Here is a 21,066-nt window from a genome sequence, read left to right as displayed (position 1 = left end):
TAAAGCCAGTGCAGATATGTGAAGCTGTTAAATTTGTGAATACAGATACCAATCAACAAATCTAAATCCAGTTCTCAACTTGCCAAATGGAAAAAAAGGGCCATAAATAGTATTAAAGCAGAAGACATGATTGAATAATGATTAGTTGCTGCATCTCTTTTTAAAGATCTACCTCCGACATAAAGCAGACACTGACAGATCAAGCAAAGAGCAGCAACAAAGCCATTCTTGCTATAACACTCCAGCCTTATTCATGAAAATGGATTCCGTGTATTGATCAAAGAGATTCAAAGCCTCTAAGGTCAGACAGACACAAGTCGAACAATGACTCCAAAGGCCTGCTGGATCAGCTTCGGGCCATACAAATGTGAAATACAAAGCATATGCCTTTTATTACTTACACCTCAGCACAAAAATGTTTGGAAATTAATTTCATGCCTGATTTAAAGCACCCCAATGCTTGAGCGCATTCTTGTCTGATATTATAAACATCCACGACTTAATCTAAGCCGAGCTATGGCATCAGATCACTATTTATAAGTTGACAAAAACTGTACCAGCCTAAGCAAATCCAGCAACGTTGTTCTGATAAGCTTCAGCGCTCGGCTATTTGTCATATAAGGGTAGAGGTGTCAGAGGTGCTGGTACCGAGAAAAGACGCATCACTGTTGTGTACAGGGCTTGACATTTCAGCAGTGGTGTGTAACACAGTCACTCCCACTGACGTTTGTCCGAGACAGGAGGATTTTTTGAGGGGGCAAATGAAGGAGAATTTGACTTTACTCACTGAAAACTAGGGCAGCAAGAACATTTCAGCAAGAATATGATTTCTAGTCATGTCGCAGTATGAGAAAAATCTAAATATACCTGATAAAACTTGTGGAGAAAACAACATACTTGATAAAAAATATATGCAGTAGCCTAACATTGGCTTGTTGACAAAGGCAGGTGAGAAATGTTAAAATACCTTTAGAAAAAAAAATGACTAACATGTTTATTGCATAAATTGTGGATGTTTTTAACATGGTTATCCAACCCAGGCTCATTCTGAAAACTTTGCTCTATATACATTTTTGGAGACTGCCAAATACGCCCTAAGAGCTTTTTGTTTTCGTGAATCCACCAGAGGCCGCTGTGATGCATTTTCAGATCTCAAATTTATCTCGCAAGTGCCATTCTTACCTGCTCTTCTCAAGTAAATCCACCAGAGGCCGCTGAATGACTGACTGACTGACTGACTGGCTGATTGACTGACTGACCAATTCACTGACCCACCCTCCTCCCTCCCTAAACCCAACCAATAGTATTTTCAAAAGCACAGATTAACCCGCCCACCCAGCCACTTCCCTAAACCCAGCCGATAATTTTAAAAAGCAATGCAGAAAAAGAAAAGCACCCCATCTAATTTTCTACCAAATTTTCTGATTTTACCACATTCTCACCTTGTTATTTACTTGTATATTTTATTTATCAGATCCTGTTTTTGTCTCACCCACTTTCTGGAACCGTTCCTCACTGGACTCGCAGTCAACTCCTCTTTGCATCTCAAATTCACTGACGTACAAGGAGAGTTACTGGAAAATTTGGTAACAGCAGGAAAGCTGTCACACTGAAGTAAGCAGTCAGCTGGAAAACGTGAAAAAGGAATGGCATCATACCGCTCCGTAGTGTTCATTTTAAAAATGAAATGCAACCATTTGTACTTCTGAATACATCATTTGCAATCTCCAGAAATGTATAGGGCTACGTTTTCAGAATGAGCCCATGTTGTGGTTTTTATATTCTTAGCATGACTTGTTCTTGGCATTAACTGGTAGGTTTATTGCATATTTCTAACAAGTTGATTAGCATGTTTCTAGAAGGATTTGGCATATGTCTAGTATGAAGTATGCTGGCAGCCTGTTTCTCATGCGGTTTGCATTTTTTTAGCATGATTTGACCTGTTTTTGAAAAGAGCTAATGTTATGCTAACCTATTGGTAGCATTTTTTACATTTTGCTAGCTCTATTTAGTATGTTTACCACATGGCTAACATTTTAGTATGTTGTCTGCATACCTTGCAAGTAAGTCCATTATGAATGAAGAGAATGATATGTCTGCAGTCAATCCCCAAATAGTTTATAAAATCCCATTCAATATATACTGTTACATTTGTGAATACAGACACCAATCCTGCTTCCATCAAATCTAAATGCAGATTATCGTGTTTCTAGTATGATTTGGCATATGTATAGTATGAATTATTATGCTGGCAGCATGTTTGTGAGGTCTGCATTTTGTTAGCATCAACTGACCTATTGTTGAAAAGAGTTAATGTTATCCTAGCTTATTTTTTTTTAGTATTTTTAACATTTTACCATCCCTATTTAATGTTTACCAAGTGGCTAACATGTTAGCCTGTTGTCAGCATAACTTGGTGTTGTTAACATTTATATGGAGATTAAGTTTTCATTGTGATTAAACACATTGTTACTGTAACGACGGGGAGTAACACCACAACAGAAGGTAGGATCCAATATGCAGGTTTATTCACAGTCAGGCAAGCAGTGGTCAATACGGGAGCAAACAGGTGTGTGAGGACAATCCAGAATCGTAGTCAATTTAACAAGCAAGAGGTCGAAAGGCAGGCGACAGACAAGGATAACTAAATAAACAAGGCTAGGTTCAAAACACAGGAAAACGAGACAAGGAAAACGCGTTGTAAGGCTACTTTACAGTGAACAAGACTCGGCAAACTGAAGGAGTGAATGTGTGGCTTAAATAGTGTGTGTTAATCAGTCTCTGAAAGTCTTCAGGTGTGCAAATGTAATCAAGCTAAATGAGGAAGCAGGTGTGTGGGCGAAGAGCATGTATGAAGTTGAAGTCCATTTACAAACACATTTGTAGTTCTGTGAGTGAGAATGTTTTCCAGCGACCTCTGGTGGTTAGAGATCGCTGGTGAATGTGACAGATACAACCATGGTTAGCATATTTTAGCATGAATTAAAATGCTACTAGCATGCTTTACATATTATTAGCAAAATATAGAATGTTGAAAAACATGAGTTAAAGTGGTTTTTAAAATGTTACGAATATTGTTACTAGGAGTTAACATATGGGTAGCATGAATTTGGCATACAACTTACATGTTTAATGCATAGCTAATAGATATTAGCATGAAATGACATGTCTCTTGCATGTTTATGGCACCGTCAGCATAATTTCATTCATTCATTCATTTTCTTTTTGGCTTAGTCCCTTTATTTTTTTCTTGGGACGTCATCACTGAATGAACTGCCAACTTATTCAGTATGTGTTTTACGCAGCAGATGCCCTTCCAACTGCAACCTATCTTTGGGAAACATCCATACCCACTCATTCACACACATACACTATGGACAATTTAGCTTACCCAATTCACCCATGCGCCACTGTGAAGCCGATTTAATTTGTTAACATATTTCTAACATGACTTATCAGACTGTTAGCATTTTAACATGTCTTAAAGATGGCTTAGCATGTTTCTGACTGAACACACTGCACGTAAATTAACAGGCTGCCAACATGTTTTCAATCCAATTTACTTCCAAATTCAAGGTATCATGCAATAGTTTATAATACTATTTATGCAGAAGTAATGTTCCTATATAAATACATTCATGCTACATTTGTGCTGCATGAAGCCATTGGTGTAAAAACATCGAAATGCCATCTAAATGCCACAATCTGAAGTGGCAGAGTAAATAAACCAACGGCTGTAAATACGTCTTGCGCAGTGCAGTCCTTCAATGAGGATTTACATGTCCTCTTTTAAATGTGTTTTCCTGGATGGTGTCTGGCGGGATGCAGAGAGGCCATTTATTTTCAGCTCTGCAGTAAAGCGCTGAAGATCTGTGTAGGCAGATAGAGGTGCTGTGCTTACGGTAGTCTCTCTCTCTCTATATATATTTTGGAATTGAACTTTGACTGAGAAAAGGTTTCATGCGCTGTGACTTCTCTCAGTTTTGCTTAAATATACACCTGAGGCCACGGGGGGTTCTGTTTAAAACATTGATTTACTTCAGATAATATTTCTGGACCGCACTGAATTCATTTCAGGATGTTTTATTCATAATGTGGCAGTTTAATCCTAATGTCCCGAGGGTGAGCCTCAAGATGGTGAGCTCTAAATAAATCATGAACAGGGAGAATTTGAGTCGACGATGGAGTTTTTTTTTTTTTTTTAATTAATGTTGTTGGTATTTGTGTCCATGCAGAAAAGGATAAATCTAGTGAGCAGTACTGATGTCAACTGCCTGTTGTTTTATGAGGAAGAATCTTGACTGAGACAAACTTTATTCAGTAAATGTTTTCAAACTTTAAAAAATGAATAAATAAATAAATAAATAAATAAATAAATAAAAATACATAATTAAATACATAAATAAATAAATAAACAAATAAATAAAAACATATAAAAATAAATAAGCAAATACAAATATAAATAAATCCACATTTAATCCACACTGACAAACTGGATACATGTAATAATTATGATGTCAAACTATGCAAAAAATGTGTGTGTGTGTGTGTGTGTGTGTGTGTGTGTGTGTGTGTGTGTGTGTGTGTGTGTGTGTGTGTGTACAGATATAAATAAATAGATAAATAAAATCAAATTCTGTATTTCTATATAGAATAATATTTCTATATAGAAGTAAATAAATATAAATATTTTTAAAAATAATAAATAAATAAACACAGATAAAAATAAAACCACATTTAAAACACGATAAAAACTGGATAACTATATATATATATATATATATATATATATATATATATATATATATATATATATATATATATATATATATATATATATATATATATATATATATATATATATATATATGCAGATACAAATAAATAAATTAAAATAAATAAAATCAAATTCTGTAAATGCTAACTTTATTAAAAATACTAATAATTCTAATACTGTTATATTTATATAAAATTCTTAAAAAAAATTTATTATAAAAAAATATTAAATTATTGTTGTAGTTGTTGATGATAATCATATTCTTCTTCTTTTTCTTTTTCTTCTTCTTTTTCTTGTTGTTGTTGTGTTTGTACTATTTACTACTATATTATATTTATTGGACTTTTATTATTGCTATAAGTTAGCATTTACAGAAAAAAATAATTAAATCATCATCCCTAATCATTATTCCTTACATAACCTGACATCATAATTAATAATAATATCAAATCATACTTATAAAGATGTTTTTCTAACATAGTTTAAAGATGTTGAGTCATATCTCTTCTAAAAAAGGGTTATCTTGTAATGGAATAAGTAATTTAACAAGAAAAATATCAATCTCAGTTTAACTATTAAAATAATAATATTAATAATAATAATAATAACGTATCCACAGCCAGACAGTTACAACCGTGTTTGCTTTCTATTTCCTCTAGCATTAGAGTAATGACAATCAAAAATGATGTTTACCTTAATTTCAAACTTGCAAAGCAATATCTCTCTCTCTCTCTCTCTCTCTCTCTCTCTCTCTCTCTCTCTTTTTGCAGGTTTGCTTTTCATGCTGGAGGTATTTATGTAACCTCTCTGACCCCACAAGCGATTGAACCAACAACAAGTGAGGCAGCAGTATTTTCAGGGGCCGATAACAAGCACAGCGACAGGCGAAAGATCACAGCGGGACGCAACACAGAGCAGAGGTAAAACCACAACAAAACCTGCTTCCATTCATCCCGCAACACAGCTGTTTAAGAGCTGACCTTCACTGCGCTTTAATGCTGCTATCAGCCTGCGAACACAAGCAGACGACTAAACCTCATACATGACAGCCTAATGCTGGCCTTCAGATTATTTCACAGAGACGAACTGACAACGCTTTTAAAGAGGTGGAATTTTTCATGCACCCAGAAATGAACATTCAGACAGGATTTGCTCAGCCTTGTGACATTCCAAAGATATATGTGCTTATTTATTTTTATACTATACAGGCTGTTGAATGCTGGAGTTGAAAGGCACCAAAAAATAAACCCCACAAACCACAAACACAAACATGGAAATGGGTTGTATGCTGTATTATTGATAAAATAGCTTTGCTAATAAAAGGGGTGCATGACATTTCTCAGTAGTGATGGATTCACAGACCAAAAACCTGACAAATTTCTTAAAGAGGGCTTATAATGCAAAAATTCCTTTTATAAGGGGTTTACCAACACAATCTCACGGCAATTCGTAACTTTTTCATTTAGTGGCTCATTCATACAAATTCGTACGATCTAATTCGTACATCCCCCAATGACGGTTGGGTTTAGGGGTGGGGTTAGGTGCCACGCCTCCTTTTTAAAATCGTACATTTTCTTACGACTGAACTCGTACCAATTCGTACGAATTAGCCACTAAACTGCCAAAACGTAAAATACTTACGTTTTCTCTTGAGATCAGGCTGGGGTTTACACACAGTTGTGTGGCAACAGTGTATGAATGTAACCAGCCTCAAACGAAGAAATATATTTTTTTATAATCACACTTGGTAAACTCATTAGCATAAACAGCCCTGAGTAAGAAGCAGCTATCTGCCATTAGAGTTTTCATCTGCTCAAGATAATTTCAGCGACTACCAGCATTATAAATGTGGAGTTTTAGGATGCTCAAGTGAACACTGAAGTCTCCATAGACTTTCTTTTACTAAGCCACTTCTTTTCAACATTTTCTGTTTTCCACAGAGATAGCATTAGTTCCGTTTTGAATTTGCCACTATGGTGACGCACAGCTGTTTGTAGCTCTGCCTTCTCATATGAATTTAAAGTGACATTCACTAAAACTGCACAATTCGGATCAGTGCCAAAAAGGAGCAGTTTCAAAGAGTTCTAAAAAAAATTGTGGGATATTTTGTTATGAAACTTTTCATACACACTGTAGGCGTGAGACATGTTTTACATCTTCAAGTCATTGTTGAAATGTTGCATTTTAATGGGGGTCTGTTATGCCCCCTTATAAAATGCAACATTTCAACAATGACTTGAGATGCTGTAATTAGAATAAAAAGAATAGCTGACTTTAGCTTGCAGATTTTTTTCCTTGGGGTATGGATTTTGTTTCTAATAATTCAATGACTTGTCAGTTATTCCTTAATTATTTCATTTATATTTGTTATTTTATTGTTATATAATATATTTATACAATATACATTTTCTATATAAATACTTTGATGTTCCCATTTAAAATAAAATGACTTGTTTATGTTACTTTTACAGTATAAACATCACTGTGCAATTTGGAATAGTCGCTATTATATATGAATGAATAAAAAAAGGTGTGATTTTATTGTATAGTCATATTATAAACAAAATAAGATTTCATTTAATATTCTCATTTAAATTATCAATTTATATATGTTTTCATTCAAAATATTATGCATTAAGGTAGTCTGTAGTTATTCATTTAATGGGGAATCATCTATGCAAATATTTATGAGTCTCACAATTAATTAAGATTAAGAACAGAATGATTTTTAAAAGGAAGTATTTTTATCAGGCAACAAAAGATAAACAGTCAGATAGGATTTGTCTACCTTTGTATCATTCTAAATGCATATGAAGATATTTATTTATTTATTTATTTATTTATTTATTTATTTATTTGTTTGTTTGTTTGTTTGTTTGTTTGTTTGTTTGTTTGTTTGTTTATTTATTTATTTATTTATTTAGCACTGGATTTGATCCACACCAAAGACTACAAAAGCACAAAAACAAGTTGTCTGCTACCTCGTCATTTTATTTTTTAATCTTCTTAGATTTTGATAATCTGCAGTAACCTTTATATGATATTTGGTATGGACAAAATATAAAACTACTACTATTATTATTATAAAGCTACTATTCATATAAAGTACATTTAGAGTATGTGTAGTGTAAATTTGTCCTTTTATTTGGCTTTAGTATTGTTCTTATTTATTGATGATATATATATATATATATATATATATATATATATATATATATATATATATATATATATATATATATATATATATATATATATTTTTTTTTTTTTTTTTTAACCATAGTTTAATATATATATATTTTTAGGCATCTAACAACAAATGCTTTGGAATAACACGATCAATAATAATAAATTAATTAGATGTTTAAGTTTGCTTATTTTCTTTAATTTGTATTTAATATAGTTTTTGCAATATTAATCTATTGTAATTATATCATATATGTTTTTTAAATATATGTGTTTAATTTTAATTTTTTTGGATGAGCTCCTTCTATAAGGAAAGATTTGACTCAGATGTGCTCTTTCCCTGAGGACATCATTACACTTCCTGTCATGGATTTATGAACATGAGCCTAAAAGTCTGCAGATTTAATTTAATAAAAGCCAGAAAACACTGTCAAGATATTATCGTGGAATTCAAACACAGCTGAAAGGAAAACTGCAAAGACCTTCAGAAAGAGCAAAAATTAAAACATTAATGATTAAACCATTTAACGAGTATTTTACCACAACATTTTCAATATATTACATCCTGGATCAGCTTGAGACTTCATAGCAGCCTACTCAAAATACACAGACTTCCACCACTCGTTTACTAAAGTTTAACTATTTTTACAGTATATTTCATACTTTGGTCCACTGAGTCTAGAAGTCCCCCTGAAATTAAAAAAAAAAAAAAATTGTAGGGGGGATTTTGGTAGGATAAGTAGTTTAGAGCTAAGGTTATAAGCTATTGTAATCCAAAAAACAGTGACAAAATTGTATTTTAGGAACATATAAACATTCAAACATTCAGACAATATAGGAATTAAATGTTTTTTTTTGTTTTTTTTTTTGGTTTGTTTTTTTGCAACATTACTGCTTTCTACTATCTAAAGATTCCTGCCAATCAGAAGAAGCTGTTGAAATCTGTAACTTTTTCACTTCCAACATGCATACAGTATATTTGCAAATGATAAATGGTAGCTCCTACCTATTAACAAACTCCTGCATGTTAATTAGTCAATGCTAACAATGCTAAATCGCACTGAAGCCAAAGGACAATGAATGAATGAATAATTAGTTTTTTATTTTTATTTTTTTTATTAACTAACCCAACACTGGTCTGGAGACGAGCAAAAAGTGCCTTATATGTATAAGTCAGTGCAGACCACAAAACATATCAGAACTTGTTGAATTCTACACTGAATGCTGTATTTTAAAGCCGATGAATGGTAAGACAGACTCAGCATTGCATAATTATATTGTGTTACAAGTCAAATTAGCTTTTCCTGTGATATATGAACAAAACACTATTGGCTGTTTGTTTAAAAAGAAGACAGAGCTTCTTTATATGTCCTGTCCTCGTGTTTCAGATGAAACTACATTAGATAATGAACAATTTCAAGGTACTTCAGGAGACCTTAAAGCTTAAAAAAAGCTCAAAATAACTTCCTTTTAAAAATAAATAATAAATAACTACAAATCTGGCATGGCTTATATATAGAAAGCCTTTGAAGGAAAGAAAATAAGAAACCCCGGGGTGTTCAGCCTTCACCCAGATGAGAAAAAAAAAATGACAGCAAAATTCTCTCGGCTCCTATCAGCTCAGTGCACGACATCCAAATTGGCCATCTTAGGTTTTCCCAGGAGGACATTTGTCACCTGGGTGGGCTTCACTTTTTGAGTGTGAAAATCTACATCTATCAGTGGATGATTTCCTTATCATTTCAAGTATCCTCCGTTGGGAAGTGCAATCAACCACTGCATCTGATTACAGGCCAGAAGAGGAATCTGATGCACGCTGGGAACTTCAACTAAAAACGTGAGCTAAAAGTAGCACCCCAATTCTGGAATAAAAGTTCTTGCAAAATGTAATAAACTCAAGAGTATGCTATTTTTTATGAATTTTGAGAAACTTTAAATGTCATTAAATTGGTACAAGTACAAAGAAAAAGCTTGTTTATTGTTTTCACTGAGCAAAAAAACTGACTGATTTTAAGAAACACTAAAATTGTTGCGACAGATACATGTTTACCATTGTGACACAGAAAAGTGCATTTTAAATGCAGTGTTGTGTGGGAATTGAGGATACAGTGTAAAATGTGTATTTTACTTTAAAAAAGGTGAGTAAATATGTTGCCTTAAAAACTAAATGTGAGTAAATCCTTATATTGCAACCCTTACCCTTGAAACTTGCACTGTAAAAAATGCAGGGTTCTACAATTCATACATGTTGCCACAAGAAAAATAAATAATGTTAACTTAATACATTTAAGTTTATTTAACATAAAATAATTAATTTGTCCCAAACAAATGTTAAGAATTGTGTTATTTCAGTTCATTTTATATAAATAGTTTGAACAAGCACCATTTCTTTGAGTTTGGAACTGTTCATTGGACTTATTATTATTATTATTATTATTATTATTATTATTATTATTATTATTATTATTATTATTTTTATAAATATCCAGAATTCATTAACTTACACTGATAATAATAAGGTAACACACTGTAAAACCCAAAAATTTAAGGTAACTCAAACTATCTGAGAAAACCGATAGCAACAAACAGTTTAAGTTCAAAAACTAATCCCAATGTGTACTGTAAACTTAATCCATTTGAGTAAATGAAGCAATTTGAGCACCCAATTGAGTAAAACCCAATTCATGAATCAACTGAGTGTTTTAAAACCCAATATGTTAAGGCAACTCAAACCGTTTAAAATATGATATGAGAAATGTGAACTTACCCCATTTAAGATGAAGTAATGAGGTATTTAATTAACTTATTATCTTCAACACTGAGTTCAAAATGCTTTTCAAATGAGTAGAATTAAACTTCAGTAAATTTTGAGTAAATTACACTCATTTCATTTGATAAAGTTGACTGTTGGGTTTTACAGTGCATGTTTGTTTTTTGTTTTTTACCAAAATTAACTAATTACTTTCAAAAACATTGAGTTCACTCATTTTTTTAAGTAAAGTCAACTAATGGCTTTATACAGTGTAATTGTTAAAGTTTTAAAAACTAAAGTTGTGCCCAATATGACATGAAATGAGATTTCTTTTCAACAGTTTGTGGTCATCATTGTCTGATTGTCCTTTTTATGATGGGCACCACGTTTTCAATAGGAGACAAATCAGGACTGCAATCAGGCAGGTCAAGCACATTTACTGAGAGTTTAAAGGTCGTGCAAATACAGCTGATGTTTCCTTCTTGCTCAGACTGAGTCTTTTCACAATATTACACATGGTAGTTGATGAAAGACTTATATTCTTCATAATGTTGCAGTAAAAATGTATGTTTTAGATTTTGTTTGAGAATTCTTGTATGACTTTTTACCAGTGTAACATTACTTTTAAAAGTAATATATTATTTGTGTACCTCTTCAGATATAAAAGTAATATATTACGATGTTAGGACTATCTTAAAATTGAAAACGAATTAATTAAAAACAAAAAAAATATACAACACACTTCAAAATTATTGATTAAAATAAAAATTATTAAAATTCAAATTCAAATAAAAACTATTAAAATTCAAATGAAAAAAATTCAAATTAAGAAATTCAAATTCAAATTAGGAAATTCAAATAAAGAAATTCAAATTCAAATGAAAAAAAATCTAATTAAGAAATTCATATTTAAATGAAAAAAAATCAAATTAAGAAATTCTAATTCAAATTAAGAAATGTAAATTATATTTTTTTAATTCAAATGAAGAAATTCCAGTTATGAAATTCCAATTAAGAAATTTAAATTCAAACTAAAAAATTTAAATAAGAAAATTCAAATGAAGAAATTCACATTAAAACAAGGAAATTCAAATTCAAAACAATTTTTATGGCATATAAAAATTCAGTTTTTTTTTTTTAAAACTACAATTGTCAATAATTTAAATAAAAGAAATATCAAATACAGATTGTTTTGGCATATAATTAGCGCCATAGTTGAAAGTCTCTTTACATTCCGATAGTAATGATTAAAGTAAATTATTTAAATGTATTCATATACATTTATATTACATTATATTATATTATATAATATTATAATATATTATATTATATTATATTATATTATATTATATTATATTATATTATATTATATTATATTATATTATATTATATTATATTAAATTATGTTATATTATGTTATATTATATTATATTATATTATATTATATTATATTATATTATATTATATTATTTTTTATTATATTATTTTATATTATATTATATTATATTATATTATATTATATTATATTATATTATATTATATTATATTATATTATATTAATTATATTATATTGGATTATATTAGATTATGTTAGATTCCATTATAAAATGTAATTTTATATTTTAACTAAGGCATAAGACTAAAACATGTTCATCCAGTTAAAATTTGGGCAGATCCCCTACTGCACATTTAAACAAATATCATATTCTCAGCATTTCACAGCATTTTACAAAATGCTGCAACTTTTTTAGAAATACCTAGTGACAAACTCCTTTGGTGGGAGCTGATTTGTGTCCTGAAGGGAGTCAAACCTTCCAGAGCTAAATGTGAAAATCTCCCACCCTCTAGACTCAAACACTGTAATGTGATGAGCAAGAAAACAGCACATCACAGCCTCCGGCACAATCCGCAGTCTGCGCTATAAGCTCAGTAAATAGAGCGGCCAGAGAGCAGGAGATTCAGGTACTAAACAATGCTGTGGTCAAGAATGCAAGCATTACTGTGCTCCCTAAAGACTGACCAGCTTTTGGACGTTTTTAGCTTCTGTCTTGCTGTATTTTTGGGCTTCCGACGATATTAATATTTAAAGGTGTTTCTTCAACTACTGTGCACTTACAGTCCTGTGGACTGGCAGCAAAACAAGCAGAGTTGTCACACTCACTTCATTTTACACGGTGTGACTAGATAACTAGTACTAAATAACTACAATAAAATAAGAAAATGTACCAGTGAATTTCTGCTAGGACGTTATCTAATGATTGTATGGACATTTCTGTAAAACAAGATGTAATGGTGTACAATCATTCAAAAGATTCTACTAACAATGTCCAAAAGTGGACATGCTGTACATGCAACCAAGGAGGCTTTCATTTTTGGCAATTTTCTGAAATGTCATGAACATTGCTGCCAAAGTGTCAGTTTTCTAGCAGATGTTGACAGGCATATGAATGAAAATGTAGGTGGTGGGATTTATTTTTTAAAGGAGTATTTGTAAATACACACTTAACAATACATTCATTTACGAACTTTTTTTTTTTTTATACTTAATCAACGTGATAATGCATAATATTTAAATATTTTTGTTCTAATCAGAGTATACTGAGGGTATGTCAAACTTTCAAAAAAAATAGTTTTTGATACTTTGATTTGTTTCTGTTATGCTTAATAGCACAATTATGAGACAGGTATTTTTTGAGAAATTGTTATAACTTCTTGAAAGTCAAGTTACATACATTAAGATTATTAGGGCTCTGAAAAAGCTCAGATGATCGTGTCAAGGTTTTGAAAGTTTCTGATTGGCTAATTGACAACGTTTCAGTTAATTGGAGGCACAACTAGAATAGTATTTAAGGAAAACCTCAAACACACTGCTTCCTTGTGTGACAACATGGGAAAATCAACAACAAAAAGCTAGATTACAATTTGCTAAATTACACTGGGAAAAAGAATAATATTTGGAGACATGTTCTGTGGTCTGATGGAACTATTGAACTTTTCAACCCGGGCTCATTGTGGAAACGTAGTCCCGCGAACGTTTCTGGAGACCGCGGAATACGTCCCAGTGGGTACGTACGGCTGCAGTTTTTGTTTTTGCGAATCCGCGAGAGGCTGCTGTTGTGCGCTTTTCGCGTCTCAGACGCCTCTCACGAGTGCGGTTCGCGCCTGCGCTGTTCTCGTATGAACCCGCCAGAGGTCCCTGTCCAACTGACCGGATGATTGACTGCTCAATGGGCCAATCTGCTGACCCGCCCTCCTCCTTCCCTGAACCCAACCAATCTTACCGATCGACCTGCCCGCCCGCTCGTTTCCCTAAACCCAAGCAACAGTTTACAAAAAAAATAAAAGCCCTGATTTTTTTTTTACCGCGTTTTTGGATTTCACCGCGTTCTCACCCTGTTACGAAACCTCGTTCACTTAATTTTTGGGATTCTGTTTTTGTCTTCCCTGATTGCTGGAACCGCTCTTCCTCGGACTCGAAACCGGTCGCCGTGGTGGACTCCTCTCTGCATCTCGAGCCTGCCGACATGCACGATGAGCTGAGTGGACAAACGGGTTGCAGCGGGGAAGCCCTCCACAAGAAGGTAAGCGGTCGGCCGGCAAGCACGAAAGGGAACGGCTTCACACCGCCCCGCATTGTTCGCTTTAAAAAAAATAAACGCGGCCGTACGTACCTCCCGGGACATAATCCGCTGTCTCCAGAAACGTCCGCAGGACAACGTTTTCAGAATGAGCTTGGGTTTGAACTTTTTGACCTTAACAACCAGTGATACATTTGGAGGACAAACGGGAAAGCTTACAAGCCTAGGAACACCATCCCAACTGTGAAGTATGGTGGCGGCAGCATCACGTTGTGGGGCTGTTTTGCTGCAGGAGGGACTGGTCCACTTCACAGCATAGATGGGATCATGAAGAAAGAACATTATGTAGAAATACTGAAGCAACATCTCAAGACACCAGCCAGGAAATTCAATCTTGGCCACAAATAGGTCTTCCAAACAGACCATGAGCCTATAAACAGACTGCCAAATTAGTTAAAATGTGCTTTATGGACAACGAAGTGAATGTTTTGAAAAGGGCCATCACAAAGTCCTGGTATCAATCCTATAGAGAAGTTGTGGGCAGAGTTGAAAAAGCTTGTGCGAGCAAGACAGCCAACAAATCTGACTCAGTTACATCAATTCTGTCTGGAGAAATGGGCCAAAATTCTTTTAAACTATTGTGAAAAGCTTGTGGAAGGATACCCAAAACATTTGACCAAAGTTTTACAGTTTAAAAGCAAAGCTAAAAAAAAATACCAAGGAAATGTATGTAACCTTTTCACTGTCTAGAAATTAATAAAAAAAATATTTCTCATTATTCTGGCATTTAGCAAATCATTTAGGTAATCCTAACGGACCTAAAAAAGTAAACATTTTGTATGATTTACCATCAACCAGTTTTTTGTTTTTTTTAAGGTTATGTTCCTTTCTTAGAGTGTATGTATGTATGTATGTATGTATGTATGTATGTATGTATGTATGTATGTATGTATGTATGCATGTTTAAATAAGAAAAAATAAATAAAATAAAAAACATAGAGAATTTTGTGATATTTCATTTCATTAAATGTATTATACTTCTATTTCTATATATGCACAGTAACTAAAATTTAATTGGCCAGTCCAGTCACCAGGTATGAACATTGTTGAGCATATCTGGATAAGATGAAGAAGGGGGCATTAAAAATTAATCCAAAGAATCTAGATGAACTCTGGGAGTCCTATAAGAACGCTTTCTTTGCCATTCCAGATGACTTTGTAATAAGCTATTTGAGTCATTGTAGTGATGTATGGATGGAGTCAGCTAAGCTCATGGAAGTCATTCACAATATTAATTCTTTTTCTACTGCATCATGACTTTATATACTGTACATTGGTTCTGGTAAGTGACACAATTTTTGTATAAGCCAAGTCAGAACTTACTGTCCTAATTAAATAACTAAAAATCAAGGCATGATCTTATTTTATTTCGGTCAAATAAGCGTAATCTAGAGGGTTTTTCTTTTATATAAGCCACTTCTGATACATAATGATCAACTAGAAGTCAAGTTATTATTTGTTGTTCCTAAAACTTGCATAGGCGACAAGACTTTTGTCAGATAGTGTATACTGTACATTTCACATTTGTATCTAAACAGCACCTGAAAGAGACAGACTTAAATGTTAGTAAAGTTTAACAATAAACAAGTAATAAATAACTAAATAAAATTAAGCTGTTACAAAATCATGAAATACAATGCACTGTATAGCTAAAATGAAATAATTTTAAATAAATAAGCCAAATGGTTCAGACACCCTCTGTTGCATGTCTGATTAATATTACGCAGCCTATCATCCGGCTGTTGTCTGTCCCCAGCACAGTTTACATCCAGAAAATCATAACCACATGTAATTGATACAAATGTCATGTTAAGCCAATGGGGGAATGAGAATATTCCATTTGTAAGTTAATCGGCATGAAAACAGTAGGCCTATTACTGGAGACGCAAATGTATTAAACTTAGGAGGCGATGACTGGAACAAAGAAAAATATACTGTAATAATTCATCTAGCCAGGAAAAAAAAAACTCCCTTGACACTTTAAATATATAGAAATAAAAATGTAAATAAAGGATTTTGGCATTCTTACTTCAAGGCTTGATATTTACTAATGAATAGTCAAGACGGAGGTTGAGGTCAACTATTATTAGCATCCGAAACAATAACCTGACATTTGTGCATATGAATTAGCTGAAGCGTCTGAATGAAGAGCATTAATATTCTGCTATATTAGTATTCTGCTATATTGTTATACGAGTGTCCTTGGCTCAGCATGAGCCCTATATACTCGGACAGACATCGCGATCTGTTCTGCTTTTACTTAACATTCATCCAAAGAGCGGCTGCTGTTCTTGGGTTCACCCTTCATCAAAAAGTTTTTCTAGAAATGATGCATGTATTTAATTGTGGTTGCATCACCTGCATATGGTCAAACATGTGGAATACTTAAAACTTTTCAAAAAAAAAAAATTCACAAACTCTTTTCCCAATTAATTTGAATTGGCTTATATTTTTGTAAATTGTATATTTTTGTATGTCTTAAATAGTTGTGTATTATATATATATATATATTTTTTTTTTATTTTTTTTTTTTTGCTTATTTCATATTCATGTCTGAATTCATTGAAAATCCTGAAAATAGTATCATAAGAATCATCATTAAATGATGCACCAGAAACAAACAATAAAATTAAGAACCAAATGTAACATGAAATTAGCTCATTTTATGAATATTAATAATCAACAATAACGGTTTATTCTTAATTATTAATATTCCGGCTTAAGCTTCAGTCAATTTGGTCAAACAAACATATGATTGTAAATGATCATGCTCGCGCGACCGAGCGGATTCCCAGATTATGAATATTAATTATCAACAACAACGAATTATTATTAATCATTAATATTCCGGATCAATTTATTGTTAATTTGACCAAACGAACACAAGCAGAGCCGCCGCTCTTCCGAGCGGACACGGTAATCTATTCATTTAGGAAAAGGGAATTTAATTGCTACTTCTTGTGAAGTAGATTAATCATTCAAAAGTTTTAAACAACTTATAATAGCTAGGCAGGGGAATCTGTATTTCAGTGACATTTTCTCGTGAGGCAAACAATACAATTCATTTGATTATAATGGAATTTATTGACTAGTCAGACGTAACGAACAAACAAACGCACAAACATACATTTAACACAGAACAAAGGCAAACCACGCGGAGATATCGGGTCTATAGAACGTGTAACAACAAAGAGAAATAGTAAAGCGAGGAGATAGAGATTTCAGATAAAAGAGTGACAAAACTTTCAGTTCCACCCGCATCATTAAGGACCACCAAGGTTATAAAACACACCTTTTTGATAAAAGGGGCACAGCTTAATCGCATAACTAAAATCACCTGGTTTTTCATGTCTGGAGGTCTCTTTTATGCGTCTCTCTTCCGTCGTGATGAAAACTACTCTTGATGTCCTTTGATGCGTGGAGTTTGTAATGCAGTTCGGACGAACACGATCGCAAACTTTAAACTGGATTTACTTTGCCGGAAAATAAAGAAAACGTGGCGGGAAAGTCCATGCGGCTGTGAAGAGCCGTGTGGCCCTTAAAGGGACCACCGTCAATGATGTTCCTTTTTGGGACGTTCTCTTTCTGCCCAGATGTTTGGGGGGAAGTGTGCTTATACCTGCGGGTCACGTGACAACCCGTACAGCATTCTGACCAATGATTTCAGGGGAAAGTTTGCGCGCGAACCTTCCTTTGTCTCTGGGCTGCTCGTATGCAAATGCCTAAAGCATGCGGACAGGCATTTAATACAGGGCTTTAAAGAATAAAGCAATGCGAGTTATGGTCTCGATCTATGCATCATGTGTTGTAAAATGTCAGCAGAAACCCATCGGTACCAAACATGGGGGGGGTTGAAAGTACATCAACATAATTTTTCATATCCTTACAATATTTATGCTTTACAAAGGCCTAAATGGAACATGCATACAGGTTATAAGAGATGTTACACAGGTAAGAAAAGTCAGAAATGAGATACAAAGTTTACAAAACATAACACATTGGTTTTGTGCTGGTTCTCGATCTGATGAGTTCATTTTCTTTCTTATCTTATCTGTCATGTTCTTTTGAAGTAGGCAGAGAGTGGTTCTGTGAAGTCTCCCAGACTTGTTAACATGTCACCACGGATTACTAAGCCAGACTTTTCGTCGCCAAGTGATTTTATTGTCCTGGCGATTCACCCAGATTGTTTTCTGGAATGTTAAATGGAATGTTTATCTCCAGAATGCAGGTTACAATATGTTACACAAACATTTGGATCAAAGTTTATTATAAAAGCATATATTGTCTATAACTTACACAAAAAGTTTAGGTTCTCCAGTAATATAACAAATTATTTGAGACTGCGAATTATAGAATAATACAGAGAGAAAAAAAGTAATCCTCTCTACTGTATCTGAATTCATACACAACGTCTGTCATTAAACACAAAAAACATCATTTAAGCAAAAAAGCAAGCATGACATCAAGCACCTACTTTCCTTGCCATGGTCCCTAAATAAGTTACAAATTTTTGCACAATGCACACAGTCAAAGCAGCTTTACAAGAAAACATGCTATCATACTCCCAGTGCTATGCAGTGCAGCGCAAGTGTTTTTTTGCTAGTTTCAGCCTGATGCAGGTTTAATTTTTAGGCACTACAGCAGGTTGCTGTTTTGAGACAATTGAGATAGAGCCTGCAATTGACAAACTAAATCTGGTCTAAAGTAAATGGCACAGGTTTTTGCTGGTTTGTTTTGTTATTTAAAGTGTGCAATAGTGGTACACTGTAAACAATGCAGGGCTTCATGTTGTTCAAATACAAATCAATTAAGTTAACTAAATTGTTTTTACAAATTTAAGTGGATTCAACATCAAACTGAAAACAACTTCAGAATTGTTTTGTTTCAACTAATTTTAAATATGTAGTTTGAACAAGCAGCAAAAGTAATTTTTAAGTGCTGGAAGATCCAAAAACACGCATACAGTACACATTGCTTATTACACTGACAGGAATGCACAGCAGCACACAAATATATAACATTTCTGTGAATCTCAAAAATGTCACCAGGACATGTTGAGAGTCATCATACAAGACATTTAGACTTCCTTGTCGCATCCGGCCAACTGACACAACCAACCACTTCTCTAAACCCAACTGATAGTGTTTTCAAAAGCATGCTATAAGAGAAAAGTGTATCGCTGCTGCATGCTTTTACCAGTTTCACACTGCTTTTTTTCTAGTTTCTGAAACCTTCTGGTCCTTTGCCGGACTTGAAGCCTGATACCGTTCAAGGCAAGCTACAGAGTAAACTGATCTGGCCAGTAAAGTCGCCCATATAAGAAGGTAATCTGTCAGCAGTACCGCAAAAAGAAACAGACTTTTTAATGGCGTCATACCGCCCCATGGCATCCGTTTTACACACAAAATGCAGCCAAATGTATGCCATAACACATATATCTATTTGAGTTTCCCCAATTTGAGTTATAGCTCTGAGAATTTGAGTCCGTTGCAGCAATCTTAAAATGTGAAGAATTATAGGATTAAAATGTCAAATATTTTTATCGTTTACATAAATAGACAAAAATACCTGCTACCTACTCCCATGCCTTCTTCATCTTAAGGGGTTGCTTTAACCTTGCATACTAGCAGATCCATTTCCTCATACTCATAAAGCATTCAGTTTTCTGCTTACTAAGGCTGCCATGTAAATAGCAAATGCGACATGCCATGACTGCAACTCGCTCTTAAATGGAATCAGAGATGAGACTCTGATTGGCTTAATGCATGTTATGCCCAAAACAAACCCATAACTCATAAAGAGAATAAAAAATAAAATAAAAAACTCTAGACCATGGGGCCAAAACTCCATCAATTGACAGAAATGATTAACAAACTTTGGGAGGAAAAAAAGTAATAATAATAATAATAAGAAGAAATCAATTTCTATTTGTAATTTCCAGCAGAGTATCTTGCTTACTCAGTGCCATTGTTTATTTGCTTTCAATAACAGGCAACAGTACGCCGTGATTTAACTGTGGAGGAAAAGGTTTGTCAACATGGAGCTGAATGCATCCACACACATAGTATGCATCTATGTGTAAAATAGCATTTGAAGAATGTTAGATGTTGAGATCAGCATGCTTGTGGCCTCAGCATTGCTGGTGTGCAACAGCAGCACAGAAATTGCAGTCGACTCACAAAGAGTGTTTTGTGTCTGCCGGAGGAAGTTCATGCCTTGCATGTTTAAGTGTGGCTCTGCAAGGCGCTCAAGATGAAAAGAGTCAGATAGGAGAGACAATGGGGGGCTGCAGAGAGGGCTGTTGTTGGTGGGCTGAGGAGTAATTTGCTCGTTTAGAAAACAACAGTGCTTGCCATATAGTCAAAACATAATTTGTGTAAACCTCAGTCAACCTCCGGCCTGTTCACTAAATAAAATCTGACAAGTGTCTGTAATTTGTAAAAATGGGGTGTGGCTCATTTAACAGTCATTGTGTGTGTGTGTGTGTGTGTGTGTGTGTGTGTGTGTGTGTGTGTGTGTGTGTGTGAATGTGTGAACTTTCTGTAACAAGCGCATGTGCACGGGAGTTTTTTTTTTTTTTCTCTGATGCTCGGATTAGGTTATTTTCTCTATATATAATGACAAAAGAATAAAGCACAAGATGTGGGATGCGACCTGTGTGAGCCTTGATTTATTTTTCTGCTGCTAACACAAGTTAGGTAAGCTATCCTGTA

At 33.7% G+C, this 21,066-nt stretch overlaps 1 protein-coding gene across 7 annotated transcripts in view; it reads right to left on the bottom strand.

The window, feature by feature from the left end:
* Positions 1-21,066, bottom strand: part of ntm (neurotrimin) — a 631,630-nt gene that overhangs the window by 383,926 nt on the left and 226,638 nt on the right.

The sequence above is a fragment of the Danio rerio genome, chromosome 10 (genome assembly GCF_049306965.1).
Source record: "Danio rerio strain Tuebingen ecotype United States chromosome 10, GRCz12tu, whole genome shotgun sequence".
Classification (NCBI taxonomy): Eukaryota; Metazoa; Chordata; class Actinopteri; order Cypriniformes; family Danionidae; genus Danio; species Danio rerio.
The sequence above is the reverse complement of the archived record's forward strand: the minus strand, read 5'-3'. Positions and strand labels throughout refer to the sequence as shown.